This window comes from Balaenoptera musculus, chromosome 15 (genome assembly GCF_009873245.2).
Source record: "Balaenoptera musculus isolate JJ_BM4_2016_0621 chromosome 15, mBalMus1.pri.v3, whole genome shotgun sequence".
Taxonomy (NCBI): Eukaryota; Metazoa; Chordata; class Mammalia; order Artiodactyla; family Balaenopteridae; genus Balaenoptera; species Balaenoptera musculus.
In genome coordinates, this window is record NC_045799.1 from 51,992,033 (window position 1) to 52,007,418 (window position 15,386).

At 43.5% G+C, this 15,386-nt stretch overlaps 1 long non-coding RNA gene across 1 annotated transcript; it reads left to right on the top strand.

Moving 5' to 3' along the window:
- The first annotated feature begins 72 nt into the window (after positions 1–72).
- Positions 73–15,072, top strand: LOC118882049. Its single transcript, XR_005016654.1, has 3 exons — positions 73–104; positions 6,929–7,036; positions 14,968–15,072. It is a non-coding gene; the product is annotated as an uncharacterized LOC118882049 (long non-coding RNA).
- Positions 15,073–15,386: the final 314 nt, after the last annotated feature.

Sequence of the window (15,386 nt, forward strand, 5' to 3'; positions counted from 1 at the left end):
GCCCGTTCGCGTGGCATGCGGGATCTGGGATCTTAGTTTTCCCGACCAGGGATGGAACCTGTACCCCCTGCAGTGGAAGCGGGGTCTTAACCATGGACCGCCAGGTAAGTCCCAACATTTTACAATTTTAAAAATTGAAAAAAAATTTTTTTTGTTCTACCAGTGTTTATATGGACTCTATTAGGAGGCTCGCCTTGAGCATACAGTCCCTGACAGCCAAAGGCAACTGCTTTCCCTTCCCCGCACCCTTTGAGGTTCGGTTTACATAATCCTGCCCCTGCTCCCAACTCCCACCTCCCACTGGCAGAGCTGACCCCTCTTGCCTGGTGCTCCGGTCATTCCTGTTCACCACCTTGCAGTGAAACTGTTTATGAGTTTCGAAGCTGCCCGGAGTGGTGAGGAGATATGGGAATCCAAGATTTAGGACCTGTGTGACCTGGGCAAATTACTCGACCTCTCTGAACTTGTTTTCCTGTCTGTCAAACGGATCGTTTCTGGAATTCAATGAGATAATGATTGCAAGCGCGCCTGGCACCGTGGGAGAAGTGCCAGCTTCATTCTTTGGTGTCCAGCGCCTGGCACGTCGTGGGTGGTGTCTACGGAGGTGGGCAGGAGCGGTTTGTCTGCGGGAAGAACGGCCCCAGGATAAAGGGGAAGTGTCTGCGCAGGGCAACGACAGGCGGGCAGGCGCTGGGGTGGAGACCCGCCCGGCACACCGTCCCTGCCGGGACTCCGCGGGGCCTGCCGGAGGGAGGGAAAAGTCCGAGACGCGCGACTCACCCCAGGGTCTGTACCCGCGGCGTCGGCATTTGTGCGATGACTCTCTGAACTACATCTCCCAGGAGGCTCCAGGAGTATGAAGAGCCGATCGGAGGGCGGGTGGGCGGGCCTTCCGGCACCTACGTCTATAAGGGGGCGCTGGGCTGAGCCGCCGTTGATAAGATTGGCAACCGCAATGGCCTATAGCTGCTTCCCGACCGAGCGGCCGCACTCCAGGCGCGGAGCAGGAGCGGCCGAAGCTGCTGGTATCCCGGATACAGCGCTGGGAAGTGGAGTCAGCGCGGCACGTGAAGACCCCGGGCTCGCGGGATTCGGCGCCACTGGGCTGCTCTGGGGCCGTAGATCCCCAGTCTTCCGCCCCTGATAAGCCTATAGATCATTCATGTTTTACGGCGAATATTTACCGAGTGCCTACTGTGGACCTCTTACTGTGTCAGCAGCAGCGAGGGTGGTCACGGCAGGCAGTATCCCTGCCCCAAGGAGCTTATCTCCTGGGGAGGAGAGAGGTGGGTAAACGGTAATTTCCAGTGCTGGTAAGAGCTGTGAAATGGATCATTGAACCCAACACCAGCACTGCCGTCTTCTCGGTTTTCAAACGCTACCCCTAGGAACCCTAGAGTGCAGATTCTTAAACTACTCTGTAGCATGATACTTTTTGAAAAATCTAGTGATATGGTTATGGACCATAAGGGCAGTGTTTTTTGTTTTTGGGGGTTTTGTTTGTTTTTTGGCAGCGCCACGCGGCTTGCGGTATCTTAGTTCCCCTACTAGGGACTGAGCCCAGCCCGGCAGTGAAAGCCCAGAGTCCCAACCACTGGACGCCAGGGAATTCCCTTTTGTTTGTTTTTCTTTGTGTGTGTGTGTGTGTGTGTGTGTGTGTCCAGAAAAAAGTACATGCATCTACAGTTCTACAGTTAAGTATATCATTTCAGGGGGTTCATCGACTTTCTGAAGTCCACCTGGAGAAATCTAGCAGGGGTCTTTCGACAGACACTCCTCCCCCCACCCCTCCGCCCACGTCAGCTAGAGCAGCCCCTGCTTTTTATTTTATTTTTGAATTTATTTATTTATTTTTTTTGGCTGCCTTCAGTCTTCATTGCTGCACGCGGGCTTTCTCTAGTTGCATGGAGCGAGGTCTACTCTTCGTTGCGGTGCGCGCACTTGTCATTGCGGTGGCTTCTCTTCGTTGCGGAGCATGGGCTCTAGGCGCACGGGCCTCAGTAGTTGTGGCACGCAGGCTCAGTAGTTGTGGCTCGCGGGCTCTAGAGAGCGGGCTCTAGAGCGCAGGCTCAGTAGTTGTTGCGCACGGGCTTAGTTGCTCCGTGGCATGTAGGATCTTCCCAGACCAGGGGTGGAACACGTGTGCCCTGGCATTGGCAGGCAGGTTCTTAACCACTGTGCCACCAGGGAAGTCCAGCCCCTGCTTTTTAACTGTTTCACATATTTCACCTTCAAGAAAGATTTCCTTTGATCCAAATCTACTGCAGGAGAAAAAGAAAAAGAAGGAACATCCAAATAGATGGTCTAGCTGTAATTCTAGTTCCAACATTCTGTTTGTTTAAGTCCTTCCCATCAAGACTACTTTCTAGTCTCAGGTAAACATAACCAGACTGAATTCACCAGCATGGTGGTGTGAAGGGCACCTTCTCATTCAGATCCTTGTCATTCTTCTGGAACATTCCCCTGCCTGCCACACTTGCCAATTAGTTTGAAACTGTAAACAATTTTTTTTCTGTTTTGGCTGCCTGGCTTGCGGGATCTTAGTTCCCCCACCAGGGATTGAACCTGGGCTGGGCAGTGATAGCGACGCGCCCTAACCACTGGACTGACAGGGAATTACCAGAAACTAAATAATTTAAATGGCTATCACCTGGGGACCGGCTTAGTAAGTTTTGGTGAATCCATCCCGTGTGCTGCGCTGCATCCCTTGAAAACAGTGCAGTGGATTTCCATGTGTTAATGTGCAAAGATGGTCAATATATATTATTAAATGAGAAGAGCACGTTTACCGTACACTGTGATAGTATAATCCCATGTTTGTAAATAATGGGAAAAATGTTTTTTAAATTTAAATATCTGAAGATAGACTCAAGAAGTAATGTGGCAACCTCTAGAGAGTAGAATTGGAGGTGGGGGTTGTGCTTTTTACTCTATGTCCTCTATACATTTGTGTGGTTTTCAATGAGTATTTAAACATTTTATGACACATGAAACATAGTCTGTGAATTTATTTTCAGTGTAAAATAATAAGGCAAAACAGAAAGTATACCAAGCTCAGTCTTAGAGGAAGACTTTCATGCTTTGCTCATTATTTTTATAATAAAAACTTTCCAAAAATCTCATTAACAGGAATATTATTCACTGGAATGCAGAGGATTAGGAATGGTTTTTAAAAAGCAGTCTGTGTCCATAGAGAAACAAATATGTGAAGTTTTCAAGTAATATGTGAGGTTTGCCAATACTGAAGGAAACACAGAACAGACCTAACTCCAAAGTAAACACACACACATACAGCACTGCAGGCATCAAATTAATGCAGACAACAGAGTCTTTAACAAGAGCATAAGGGCTCATGCCTTAACTCCCCTGAAGATATAGAGCAGAAGCTTACATTTTAAAAATATGGTTGAAATAAGCTAAAATGACTGAAAGGATATTTGCTCAGCAAAGCCTTAGTATCTGGACAAGTCCTTCACGCACAGATTAGTATCAAAACTCAGGTGGGGGCTTCCCTGGTGGCGCAGTGGTTGAGAATCTGCCTGCCAATGCAGGGGACACGGGTTCGAGCCCTGGTCTGGGAAGATCCCACATGCCACGGAGCAACTGGGCCCGTGAGCCACAATTACTGAGCCTGCGCGTCTGGAGCCTGTGCTCCGCAACAAGAGAGGCCGCGATGGTGAGAGGCCCGCGCACCGCGATGAGGAGTGGTCCCCACTTGCCACAGCTAGAGAAAGCCCTCGCAGAGAAACGAGGACCCAACACAGTCATAAATAAATAAATAAATAAATAAAAGAACGTGAATTTCTTTAAAAAAAAAACAAAAAAACTCAGGTGGCATTTCACCTGCTGTCCTATAGAGGGTGCCCTCGCACGTGGTCTCTGGGGCTGCAGCTGGAAGCACAGTAGACACCACCCCACCCCCATCCCCACCCACAAGTACAAGCCTCCACCAAAGCCAGCAGCTGGAAACAATTCTTAATGCTGCAGGAAGTAGGAGAAAATGACTATGTGAGTCAAAGCTAAAATTGGACATCAAAGACCACAGAAAAATATTTTCCAAGGCTGATGTGATGGTGGAGGTGGGTGGGGGTATCAAAATACCAAAAGTCATGGCTTTGGAACAGCAATGAATGATAACATATATTGAGCACTTTATATATACCAAATATCATGTGAGTGCTTTATATGCCTTCATAGCACAGGCTCTGGGGTCAGACTGCCTGAGTGAGAATAATGTCCCTACAGTTAAGCAGCTGTGTGACACTGGACGAGTGATGTACCTACTTACTTATTCAGCCTTGACAAAGAAGGAAATTGTGTTACATGCTACAGCATGGATAAATCTTGAAAACATTGTGCTAAGTGAAATAAGCCAAAAACAAAGAGACAAATATTTCATGATTTCACCTATGTGAGGTACCTAGAATAGTCAAACTCATAGAGACAGAAAATAGAATAGTGATTACCAGGGGCTGGGAGCAGAGGGTAATGGGGGTTTATTAATGGGTAAAGTTTCAGTTTGGGATGATGAAAAAGTTCTGGAGATGGATGGCGGTTATGGTTATACAACAATGTGAATGCACGTAATGCCACTGAATTGTACCCTTAACAATAGTTAAAATGGTAAAATTTATGTTATGTATATTTTACCGCCCCCCCAAAAAAAACTTGAAAAATGCACATACCCTTTGCTTCAGTTATTCCATTTTGAGGATTCTATTCTAAAGAAATTATTGAATGTACACAAAGTTGCATTATAAGGTGTTCATTGCAGAATTGTTCATTAAAGCAAGAATTGGAAACAACCTGAATGTCCATCAACAGAAGAAATAGTAATTATGTTACACCCCTACTGTGCCATACTGTGCAGCTGTTAAGAGTAAGAAAGGCCTATTCATCTTGATTCAGAGATTTCAGAGGCACACTGTGAAGTTAAAAAAGTCTGGGAAAATATTATATATGTAGCATGATAAATACATATAATGAATACATATACGTATGTAAACACATCAGAAGGAGACCGGTAGGATGTACAACCGTTACTTATAAAAAAGGGAGCAGAAGTGAAGCTAGGGGGTGATGGAAAAATTTCCTCATTTTCTTTGTATCTATCTCTATTCTTTGATTCTTGTACCATGACCATTCGTGTATTACTGTTGTTCTGGTTATCTTTTGCAGCATAACACCAAAACTTAGTGTAAAAACAATCTTTTTATTATAATAGCTCATGATTTTGTGGTTGGGATTTTGATCAGGGCACAGCAGGGACAACTCATGTCTGCCCCATGACTGGAGCTTCAGCTAGGGTGACTCAGATGTCTGGGGATCACTAGAATGGCTGTAATCGACTGGGGTTGTGTGTCTGAGGCATCAGTACTGGCTGTCTGCAGGTGATTCTTGGGTTCTTCTCCCTGCTGTGTCTGCTGGGACTGGAATGTCGAAAATGGCTTCTTCACTCCTGTGTCTGGTGCCTGGGCTAGGATGGCTGGAACAGCTGGAGATGACTAGGCATCTCTCTCTATGTCTCTATAGCTTGGGCTTCCTCGAAGCATGACAGTCTTAAGGTAACCAGACTTTCTAGATGGTGGCTGGTGTTCCCAGAGCTAGCATTCCAAGAGGCCCCAGATGGCAGCTTCAAGACTTCTTATGAAGTCCCAGAAAGTTACTTCCAGTTCATTCTATTGCCTAAGCAAGTCACTACAGCCAGCCTAGATTCGGGGGAAGAGGATTTGACATCCCCTCTCAATAGGAGAAGTAATCATGAAGTTGCAGCCATTTTTTAACTTACTACACTTAGACTCTTAACAGGAAATTCAACCTGACCCATGATTTATAGTAACCTTCATTGAAACAGAGCACACCCACCTCTCACATGTCTTTCATCAGTCATTACAAATGTACAGCCTTTTTGGAAATCCTCTGCCAGGCCTATTGCTTCCTTCCAAGTTTCCTATTAATTCTTCAAATTAATGTTGAGATCAGTGGTTCTCAATTTTGGCTGCACATTAAATCATCTGGGGAGCTGTAAAGAATCCTGATGTCCAGAAGCCAAATACATCAGAATCTCTAGGGGGTGGTACCCAGGTGCTATAGTCTGAATGTTTATGTCTCTTCAAAATTCATATGCTGAAATCCTAATGCTTGATGTGATGGTATTAAGAGGTGGGGCCTTTGGGAGTTGCTGAGGTCATGGGGGTGGAGCCCTCATTAATGGGATTAATCCTCTTATAAAAGAGACCCCACAGAGCTCCCTACCCCTTTCACCATTTGAGGACACAGAGGTTGGCAGTCTGCAACCTGGAAGAGGACACTCCCCTGACCATACTGGCACCCTGGTCTTGGACTGCCAGCTTCCAGAATGGTGGAAAATTTCTGTTGTTTCTAAGCTACCAAGCATGTGGAATTTTGTTTTGGAAGCTCTAATAGACTTAAGACACACCAGGCATCAGAGGGTTTTTTTTAAAGCTTCCCAGGTGATTCCAATGTGCACATGGCTGGGAAACACTGGTCTAGATTATAACTATTCCAGTACCAGTAGTTTCCAGAAGCAGCGCCTTAGCACGTCAGCCAGTGATCATTGTTGGCAAAGCAGTGGATTGGCTGTGTGGACCTGGTCATGGAATTGCAGGAAGCCTTGAGAAGCCTTGACTGATGGCAAAAGGCTGGGTCCTCCCTTTCCAGGGATGACTCCTGTTCCCCAGGGAGCCCCCCTTCGACTTCACAATTAAGGAGGTGGCATCTTTCACCCCCTTGCTACAGCCAGCTGCAAGGATGGAACAACTTGTGAGCAGGTTCTGCCTGTGCTCGTCTGATTTTTACCCTGTAAGTCCTTTGCTCACGGGCCTTGTTGAACAAAATGGCTCTAAGGACAGAAAACAGCACTTTGGGGAATAACATAAATCCTACAAGCTGCCTGTTTACTTCCCAGGGGAAGCTCGGCCCCATTGGAGTTGCCTGATAGACCCCCAGGGATTTTGGCAAACCCTGAGTTTCTGGGAGAAGAACACAGAGTGGAGCCTTTGGGAAGAAGACTCAGGTTAGTGGCTTATTTTTCTGCCAGCAAGGTCTTGAAAAAAAATGCAAAGGTTCAAGGCATACTCCCAGCATCTCAGAGCCTGCAGAACCAACAGGAAGACCTGTCAGGGCCAAGGCCCCAGGTCCCTCACTGCCCCTTGTGTTCTCCTGCGCCTTCGCCTTAGCAGAACCTACAACTTTCTTCCTCTCCTTTCTGGAGAGGCTGGAGTGCAAGCCTTGCTTCAAACCAACAGCAAGATTGCCTGGGATAACCTTGCTAATCATGCCATTATGCCTCTTTCCTTGGAGATGGATATATTTTTAATGAACTAGTTCAAATACACAGAACATAAATACCTATGTAATCACACTCATAATTAATGTTATGGTGTCTATTTGCTTGACTTTGTTATTTCTATTTTATAAGAAACAACGCATCTCTGGACCATCTACTTGTATTGCTGGCAGGGTAGTCAGATGTCTTTCATGGCCTTCTAGAGTGAGTTCTCCTAGCCAACAAGATGGAAGCTGCAAGGCCTTTTACCACCTTGCCTTGGTCATTGTTGGGGGCTCTCTAGCATTTGGAGGACCCTGAGAGGAACATCTTAGAGGAGGAGTGCCACCCTGTCCAGGGTGAACTGTATTTCTGGGGAGTTAGGGCAATGTAAGTATGCCCCACTCCAGACCAAGGTGAGGGCCGCTAGTTCTTTGCTGCTGCCCTTCACTCTCCCTCCCCCTTAGGAGGAGCCCCAGTTAATACAAAATGCAAAATAGGGATGGATAGGCCTCTCCTGGGGCCATTTGGTATGGTCTCACCTTTATGAAAGGCCTCAAGTTTTAATTTATTTATTTTTGGCCTCGCAGCATGTGGGATTTTAGTTCCCCTACCAGGGATCAAACCTGCGCCCTTTGCATTGGAAACGTGGAATCTTAACCACTGGACCTCCAGGGAAGTCCCATGGCCTCAAGTTTTAGAGTTTTGAAGTTATCTCCAGTAGAACACCCGAGTCGTATTCTTGTGTTGAGTGTTAAAGATGCTAAATGCAAATACATAAAATATATCACAATTTTAATAATATTTTAATTTTTTAGGAGCCTTAAAAATGTGGGGATAGGCTTTGCTAGACCTCTGGGAGGTCTTGACAACTGGAAAAGACAGGACGGAGGCTAACCTATATCATTCTGGGGAGAATTTCCCTCATTCTAGTTGTTAAAATGCCCAGATTTAGGGGCTGAATAAATTGATTATAAGTGCTAAGGAGAGGCCAATAGCTGAGCTTCCCATCCCACCCCGTTCTACATCTTCACAGGGGACTTGAGAGGAAGCCGGGAGCCAAGCCTGGAGGCTTAAGTCTGAGCTTTGGGTGTTTCTGAGATTATTCTGCCCAGATCACTAGGCTAGAAATATGAGAGGATTTCACAGTGTGTACTCATTTCAGAATTAAAGATCATGGGGGACTTCCCTGATGGTCCACTGGCTAAGGCTCTGTGCTCCCAGTGCAGGGGGCCCGGGTTCGATCCCTGGTCAGGGAACTAGATCCTGCATGCTGCAACTAAGACCCAGCACAGCCAAATAAGTAAATAAATATTTTTTAAAAAAAGAATTAAAGATCATGAAGTTTCCTGGAGGGCCCTTAGGATGGTTTTTTGGGAATGTGAAAATGACTAGGTAAGCAGGGCAAAGTGTACTGTATCTCACTCCCTACCATACTGTGAGCCCCTTGGAGGTGGATTCACCAGTGTATTCCTTGACTTCCTTGATTTTAGCCTATACAACATCCTCAATCCTTCTTTCACTGTGAAAGAATTACTGCAGATTCTGGAAAGTCACAATTGAAAAAAAATCTTAAAGTGGCCCCTGCAGGATTTCTCTGCTTTCAAGAGACAAAAAACATGGCATCTTAAGGAGGACTGTCTCAACTAGAGAAAGGGATGAGCCTCTCCTAGGTCCTTTCGTATCCTATTTTTACTGTCAGCTTTAATAGTTAGGCAGTGATTAACAATTGCTATATAAAATCCATACAGGGAGTTCCCTAGTGGTCCAGTGGTTAGGACTCTGTGCTTTCACTGCTGAGGGCCTGGGTTTGATCCCAGGTCAGGGAACTAAGATCTCACAAGCCACATGGCCCATCCAAAAAAAAAAAGATCCATACAGTAGTTTTTTGTTTGTTGTTTGTTTTTAAAAACTCTTAGCAAGGGAAGAGGAAGCTAAAAAACAAAACAAAAAAACAGAAGGCAGAATTGGGAAGCAACTTAAACTCCTCCATCTCACTTCCCCTTCACACAGCACCAAAGATGCTTCCAAAGATACAAAAATACTTGAGAGGTCCAAGACTATTCTAGATTTTGTCCTATGGATAGAACCCTTGTTTTCTAGGGCTTTGGGGGATAATTAACACATTTTTAAAAATAAGTCCACAGGAAAACCAAAATGAACTTTTCAAAGAAGAAATAGAATGAATCTCATTTTCTAATCAATGCGGCAAAAAAAAATTTTTTTAGAGGAAAACTTTCTTGACCAGCTTGACCAGTTGACCAACTCTTGGCTTAAAGAGGAAATAATAAAAACTGCAATGATGGGAATTCCCTGGCAGTCCAGTGGTTGGGGAACTAAGATCTCACAAGCTGCATGGGGAAAGAAAGAAAGGAAGGAGGGAGGGAGGGAGGGAAGGAAGGAAGGAAGGAAATATGAAAACTGTAATGACAAACTATTTTGAAATCATCAATAAGGAGAATATTTTATATAGAAATTATGGGATGTACCTAAAGCTGCACTTAGAGGAAAACTCATAGCCTTAAACACTTTTGCCATTAAACAACAAAGACTAGAAATAAAGTACATTGATATTTATTGAAAATTTATTTTGTATAGAGCCTGCATTTAAATATATTTCTTTTTTTTTAAAGTTTTCAGTTTTTTTTTTTAAATTTTATTTATTTATTTATTTATTTATTTATGGCTGTGTTGGGTCTTCGTTTCTGTGCGAGGGCTTTCTCTAGTTGCGGCAAGTGGGGGCCACTCTTCATCGCGGTGCGTGGGCCTCTCACTATCGTGGCCTCTCCCGTTGCGGAGCACAGGCTCCAAACGCGCAGGCTCAGTAATTGTGGCTCACGGGCCTAGTTGCTCTGCGGCATGTGGGATCTTCCCAGACCAGGGCTCGAACCCGTGTCCCATGCATTGGCAGGCAGATTCTCAACCACTGCGCCACCAGGGAAGCCCTAAATATATTTCTTTAAATATATTTAAATATATTTTTAAAATATATATTTAAATATATTTCTTTATAGTACTTATGAGGTGGACACTGTTTTTTGCCCTTATCTTTTCAAAATGCTCAAAAGTTATAAGGCATATCCATGCAATGTTCCATGTTCTTAGTTTCCAAGAGCTATTTTACATCTCTTAATTCAAAGCTACAAACATTTATTAATGTTTAGTATGTACAGGGTACTTTAAGAGATAAAGAAATGAATTACCGCTGTTCTCCATCTTGTAAAACTCTAGTCATGTGTGTGATGTTGATGTATGTATATTGGAAGGGCAGGAGAGGACACAGGTCATAGTATGATTGCAGTTAATCCTCCCAGCTAAGAAGAACTGTGTTAAGTGCTAAAAATGATCTCTAAACAAAGCACTGAGGGAGCTCAAAAGAAAGTAATTCTGACTTGGGGAGGGGGCAGGAGTCAACTGCAGTACTTGTTGCCGCAATTCAGGGCCTGCACCATGATGGTTTTTGCAGCCTTGTTGAGGAATCTGTGCTTTATTATCAGGGCAGTGAGGCACCATTGGAGGTTCTGTCTGTGTGGGTGGATATTTGTGTAATGACTTTTATTTATTTATTTATATTTTTGGCTGCGTTGGGTCTTCGTTGCTGCGCGTGGGCTTTCTCTAGTTGTGGCGAGCGGGGGCTACTCTTTGTTGCGGTGCGCGGGCTTCTCATTGCGGTGGCTTCTCTTGTTGGGGAGCACAGGATCTAGGCATTCGGGCTTCAGTAGTTGTGGCTCGCAGGCTCTAGAGCACAGGCTCGGTAGTTGTGGCGCACGGGCTCAGTTGCTCCGCGGCATGTGGGATCTTCCCGGACCAGGGATAGAACCTGTGTCCCCTGCATTGGCAGGCAGATTCATATCCACTGTGCCACCAGGGAGGCCCATGGACTTTATTTTTATTGTTGCAATTCTGTTTTATTTTGTTTTTTCCCTTCAGAATTGTTTCTCAGATGTGGAACTGATTGATAAAAGAGGAGAAATATTTTAAGATTCTTAAAACACACTGTCAAATTGCTTTTCATAAAGTATAGTGCATTCATGGGGTCTCTCTCCTATGTGGAGACGTCGGTATCTATAAACGTCTGAGTGAAGAAAGCTTCTCTCACAGCCAGGGCATTTGTGAGGCTCCTCTCCTGAATGAGTCCTCTGGTGCTCAGTAGGTCTAATGTCGAGAGGTTCTTCCATGTTGGAGCTCTTAGGGTTCTCTTTCTATAGAGCGGTTATGATGACCTAAGCTTTGCTAAGTCTGGGGATTTACCACTGACTTCCCTTTGGATTAACGTTAACCAAACTAACTTGCTAATATTTTTCGGTAATGTTAATATTTAAACATTTTCCTCTGACTTTCTAAATGTTTTTAGTCTTTTTTTTTTTTTTTTGTAAAATAGAACCATGGGAAGCACCCCTCTCTAAAGGAACAATGAAGGGATGCAGAGTTCACAGGGTTTTTTTCTGCTTTGAAGAAGCTTCTTCATTTTCTCTCCTGATCTCAAAATCTGAGAGAAGAAACAGAAGTTGAACATGTCACACTATCCCACGGAGAAAGAGAGTGGGGGAAAGAGTTGTGCTAAACCAGTCATGGGATGATAGAAACTCTTAAGTAGATCCCAAAGCTTTTTGCTTTAATTAAGACTGAAATTTTCTTTCCTTGAAAACCCAACTATTTTGAAGTCAAATCATTGTTTCATTTATTTGAAAGGATTTCTTTGAAATCCTGCAATTCCTTCACCCGTGACTCTTCTCTGTGCTCCACAGGGAAGCTCAGGCCAGCTTTGGTACTGGATATCTTGGCCATGACAGGAGGCATGTTAGTTTGGGTCACCACTGGTTTTTCTGAATTCAGACTGATTTCTGGGGCAGACAGCCTCTCTATATCTATTTCTGTTTTCAGTTAGGATTATTTCCCCTGGAACTTCTGTCAGGCAGTTTTTCAACATTAGGACAAAACTAAAATGAGGAGAAAGCTCCTTTTGTGGTTAATTAAGGCCATCGTCCTCCAGTCTACGGAAGGGCAGTGAATTCTGTGTTAAAGTCAATAAACTAAATTAGCTTTATATTATCTTTGGAATATTTTGATAATAGAATTATCTAAGTTAGGACTAAAATGTAAAGTAATTTTCCTAAAATTCTGACTCTTTTAAGGCTGAGAAACATTCTCTTATTGAGTCCCAAGGAAAGAGAGAGAGGTAAAAGTGGGAGTTTTGGAACTATGTCCTGGATTATCTTCAGTTAAGAGATTTTCAAATAAAAATTGGTATCTGAACTGGGTTGGTTGGTGACCAGCAAAAAATGTCTTTATATGTTTCAGCTGAAGTCTAGAAGTGGATTATCTTGAAATTAATCAAAACAACTATCTAACAGTGTTTCTGGCAATCTAAGGACAACTAGTAAAATTTTCTCCAGCTCAATTTCCTGCCATGTCCTACCATTCCTTTTCTCACTGAGAGCAGTTATGGTTTGTACCCTTTTTCTGTGTCCCTTCCTCTCCTTCCTCACATCTAACAAACTTTACTGGTCTGCAGTAAAATGTGAGTTGATAAATAGTGATTTAAGATCCAAATAGAGAAAAGTGTTTAAATATTAACGTTACCGAACAATATTAGCAAGTTAGTTTAACGTTAATCTGAAGGAAAATTTAAATTCCAGAACATTTTATCAAAATGCCTTATATTTTCATGGAGAAAGGGCAATATATTTCAGATCAATTAAAAAAAAATGTCTTTCGGGACTTCCCTGGTAGTCCAGTGGGTAAGACTCCGCGCTCCCAGTGCAGGGGGCCAGGGTTCGATACCTGGTCGGGGAACTAGATCCTGCATGCATGCCACAGCTAAAGATCCCACATGCCACAACTAAGACCCAGCACAGCCAAGATAAATAAATAAATAATAAATTTTTAAAAAACCAGTTCATTCCTTTAAAAAAATTATTTAAAAAAGAAAATGTGTTTCAAATGAAATGCCACTTAAAGTCACTGTTTTGTTTATGTTTGGATTCAAAGCTAACTGTGGGATCAAAGAATAATGTGTTACAGGTAAAAGCAAACCTGAAGCCATAGATCACAGGAAAACTGTAGTCAAGTAAAGTGGGAAGAAACCAAAACTGGAGAGAGTGGCAAATAGCAAAGGCTTAGGGTGGCAGAAACCTGGAGGCCAGGATATCCTAAGATGAGAGTCAGGAAAAGCATTTCAGAATGACAGGAGCTGCTTATTTGCTCCTACGCCAAAGAGCACAGATGTCAAATTCTTAACGCTGCAGATTTCATCAAATGTCATTTTGAAAACCAGGCACAGACAGCTACACCCCGCCCCCTGAGTGCAAGGGAATCTATAAGACTCAGGTAAGGACTGAAAGTAGCTCTAGAGACAGAATTTAGTACCCATGAGAGCTAAGACCAGTAGTAGGGTTTTTTTAATCTGAAATTCAAAATCCTTTTTTCTTCTACATAATAGGGAGCCACCGATAGCTAAGGACAAGAAAATATAGTTGACTTGTACAACATGGGTTTGAACTGCGTGAGTCCACTTACACATGAAAATTTTTCAATAAATACTTATTACAGTACTACACAACCCACTGGTGGTTGAATCCATGGATGCAGAACCACAGATATGGAAGGCTGTAAAGTTGCAGATGAATTTTCCAATGTGCAGAGGGTTAGCGCCCCAACCCCCCACTGCATTGTTCAAGGGTCAACTGTATAAGAAAGTGAAATCAACAGTGGTTACTAGAGGGCATACTTACTTCCCTTAACTTACATTTCACCCAGTCTTAAAGTAGTGGGTTTAATCTTTTTCATCATTTAGAGAACTTAATGAAAGCCATGGATCCACTTCCTAGAAAATACATGTACACATGCAGTTTTGTGTACAATATCAAAAGGTTTACAAACTCTCCAGATCCACCCATGTGACCCTCCAGAACTGTGTTGATGGTAGCCACTACCTAGTGGGTCTTAGCAACACTAGCTGAATTTTAAGTGCTCAGTAGCCGCCATCACAGTAAGTTCTATTGTACTTAGAACTGCTGCTCTAGAATTTCTAGACCCTAGGTTAAGAACTCCTGCCCCAAATGAACCCCTGTAGTTCTGCTGGCCTGTAACACCACTCCCAGTCAAATTGGTATTTGACTATAAAATACCATCTGTAAAAGCTATTTTCTCTGCCTGAATATAGGTAGGCCTCAAAGAAATGGAGGAATACTATCAGTAATTGTGAATAACTCTGAAAGTCTATCTAGCTTTAAGTACCTGTTAATAACCTAAAATCAAAGGGAACTTAGCAAATTGGTTTATCCTTCATTCTTACCATCTCAAGGTATGTGTAGTTTTGCAAACATTCCCATGCTCCACATCCTGCAGTAATAATCCGAGTGGCTTTTCTGTGAGATAGGGTAAGTCTTCAGGAATTTGCTGTGCATTAGTAACAGCTAATATTGAGTTCATACTAAGTGCCAGGTATGATTCTAAGCATCCTACATATGCTAGCCCGGTTAATCCTCATCCAGTGTTATAAGGTGGGTATAGTATTATCCCCTCAAAACAGGTGAAGGAACTGAGGTTTGAGGCTTAGTGAGATTGAATAATTTATCTGAGATGACATAGTAAATGCCAGAGAGGTGGTTATTAGGTTAGAATCTATTTTCTCCTGAAATGTGAAGATCTAAAACATGAAAAAAATGGTCTTACAGGACTCTGTGGTCACATTTCTCAACAAGGCTTTCTGAAATGGACCTGCACCAGCCTGTGTGCTATGAGGCCTCTGGGTCTGAATTTGCCACAACAGCTGGTGAACCTTTTCTCTGGAGGGTGTCAACTACAAATTGGCATTTTCCATTGGCACTTGCCATCTACCTCTACAAAGATTAAATCGTGCTGCTGCAGCTGCTGACTTTCAACACGCCTTGAAAGGAGTTCAGGGTGGAGAGCTGAAATGAGGCACTCTGTGCTCTGGGAAAAACTGGCAGAACAGGTCTTCAGATAGTTAGATATTTTCAGGAGCCAATTTTATGAGCCCAATTCTTGTATCTCCTCATATCTAGAAAAGCACTAAAATCCTTCATGGTGACGTCTGCTCCTCGTGACTAGCAGTAACCTACACGAGACTAGC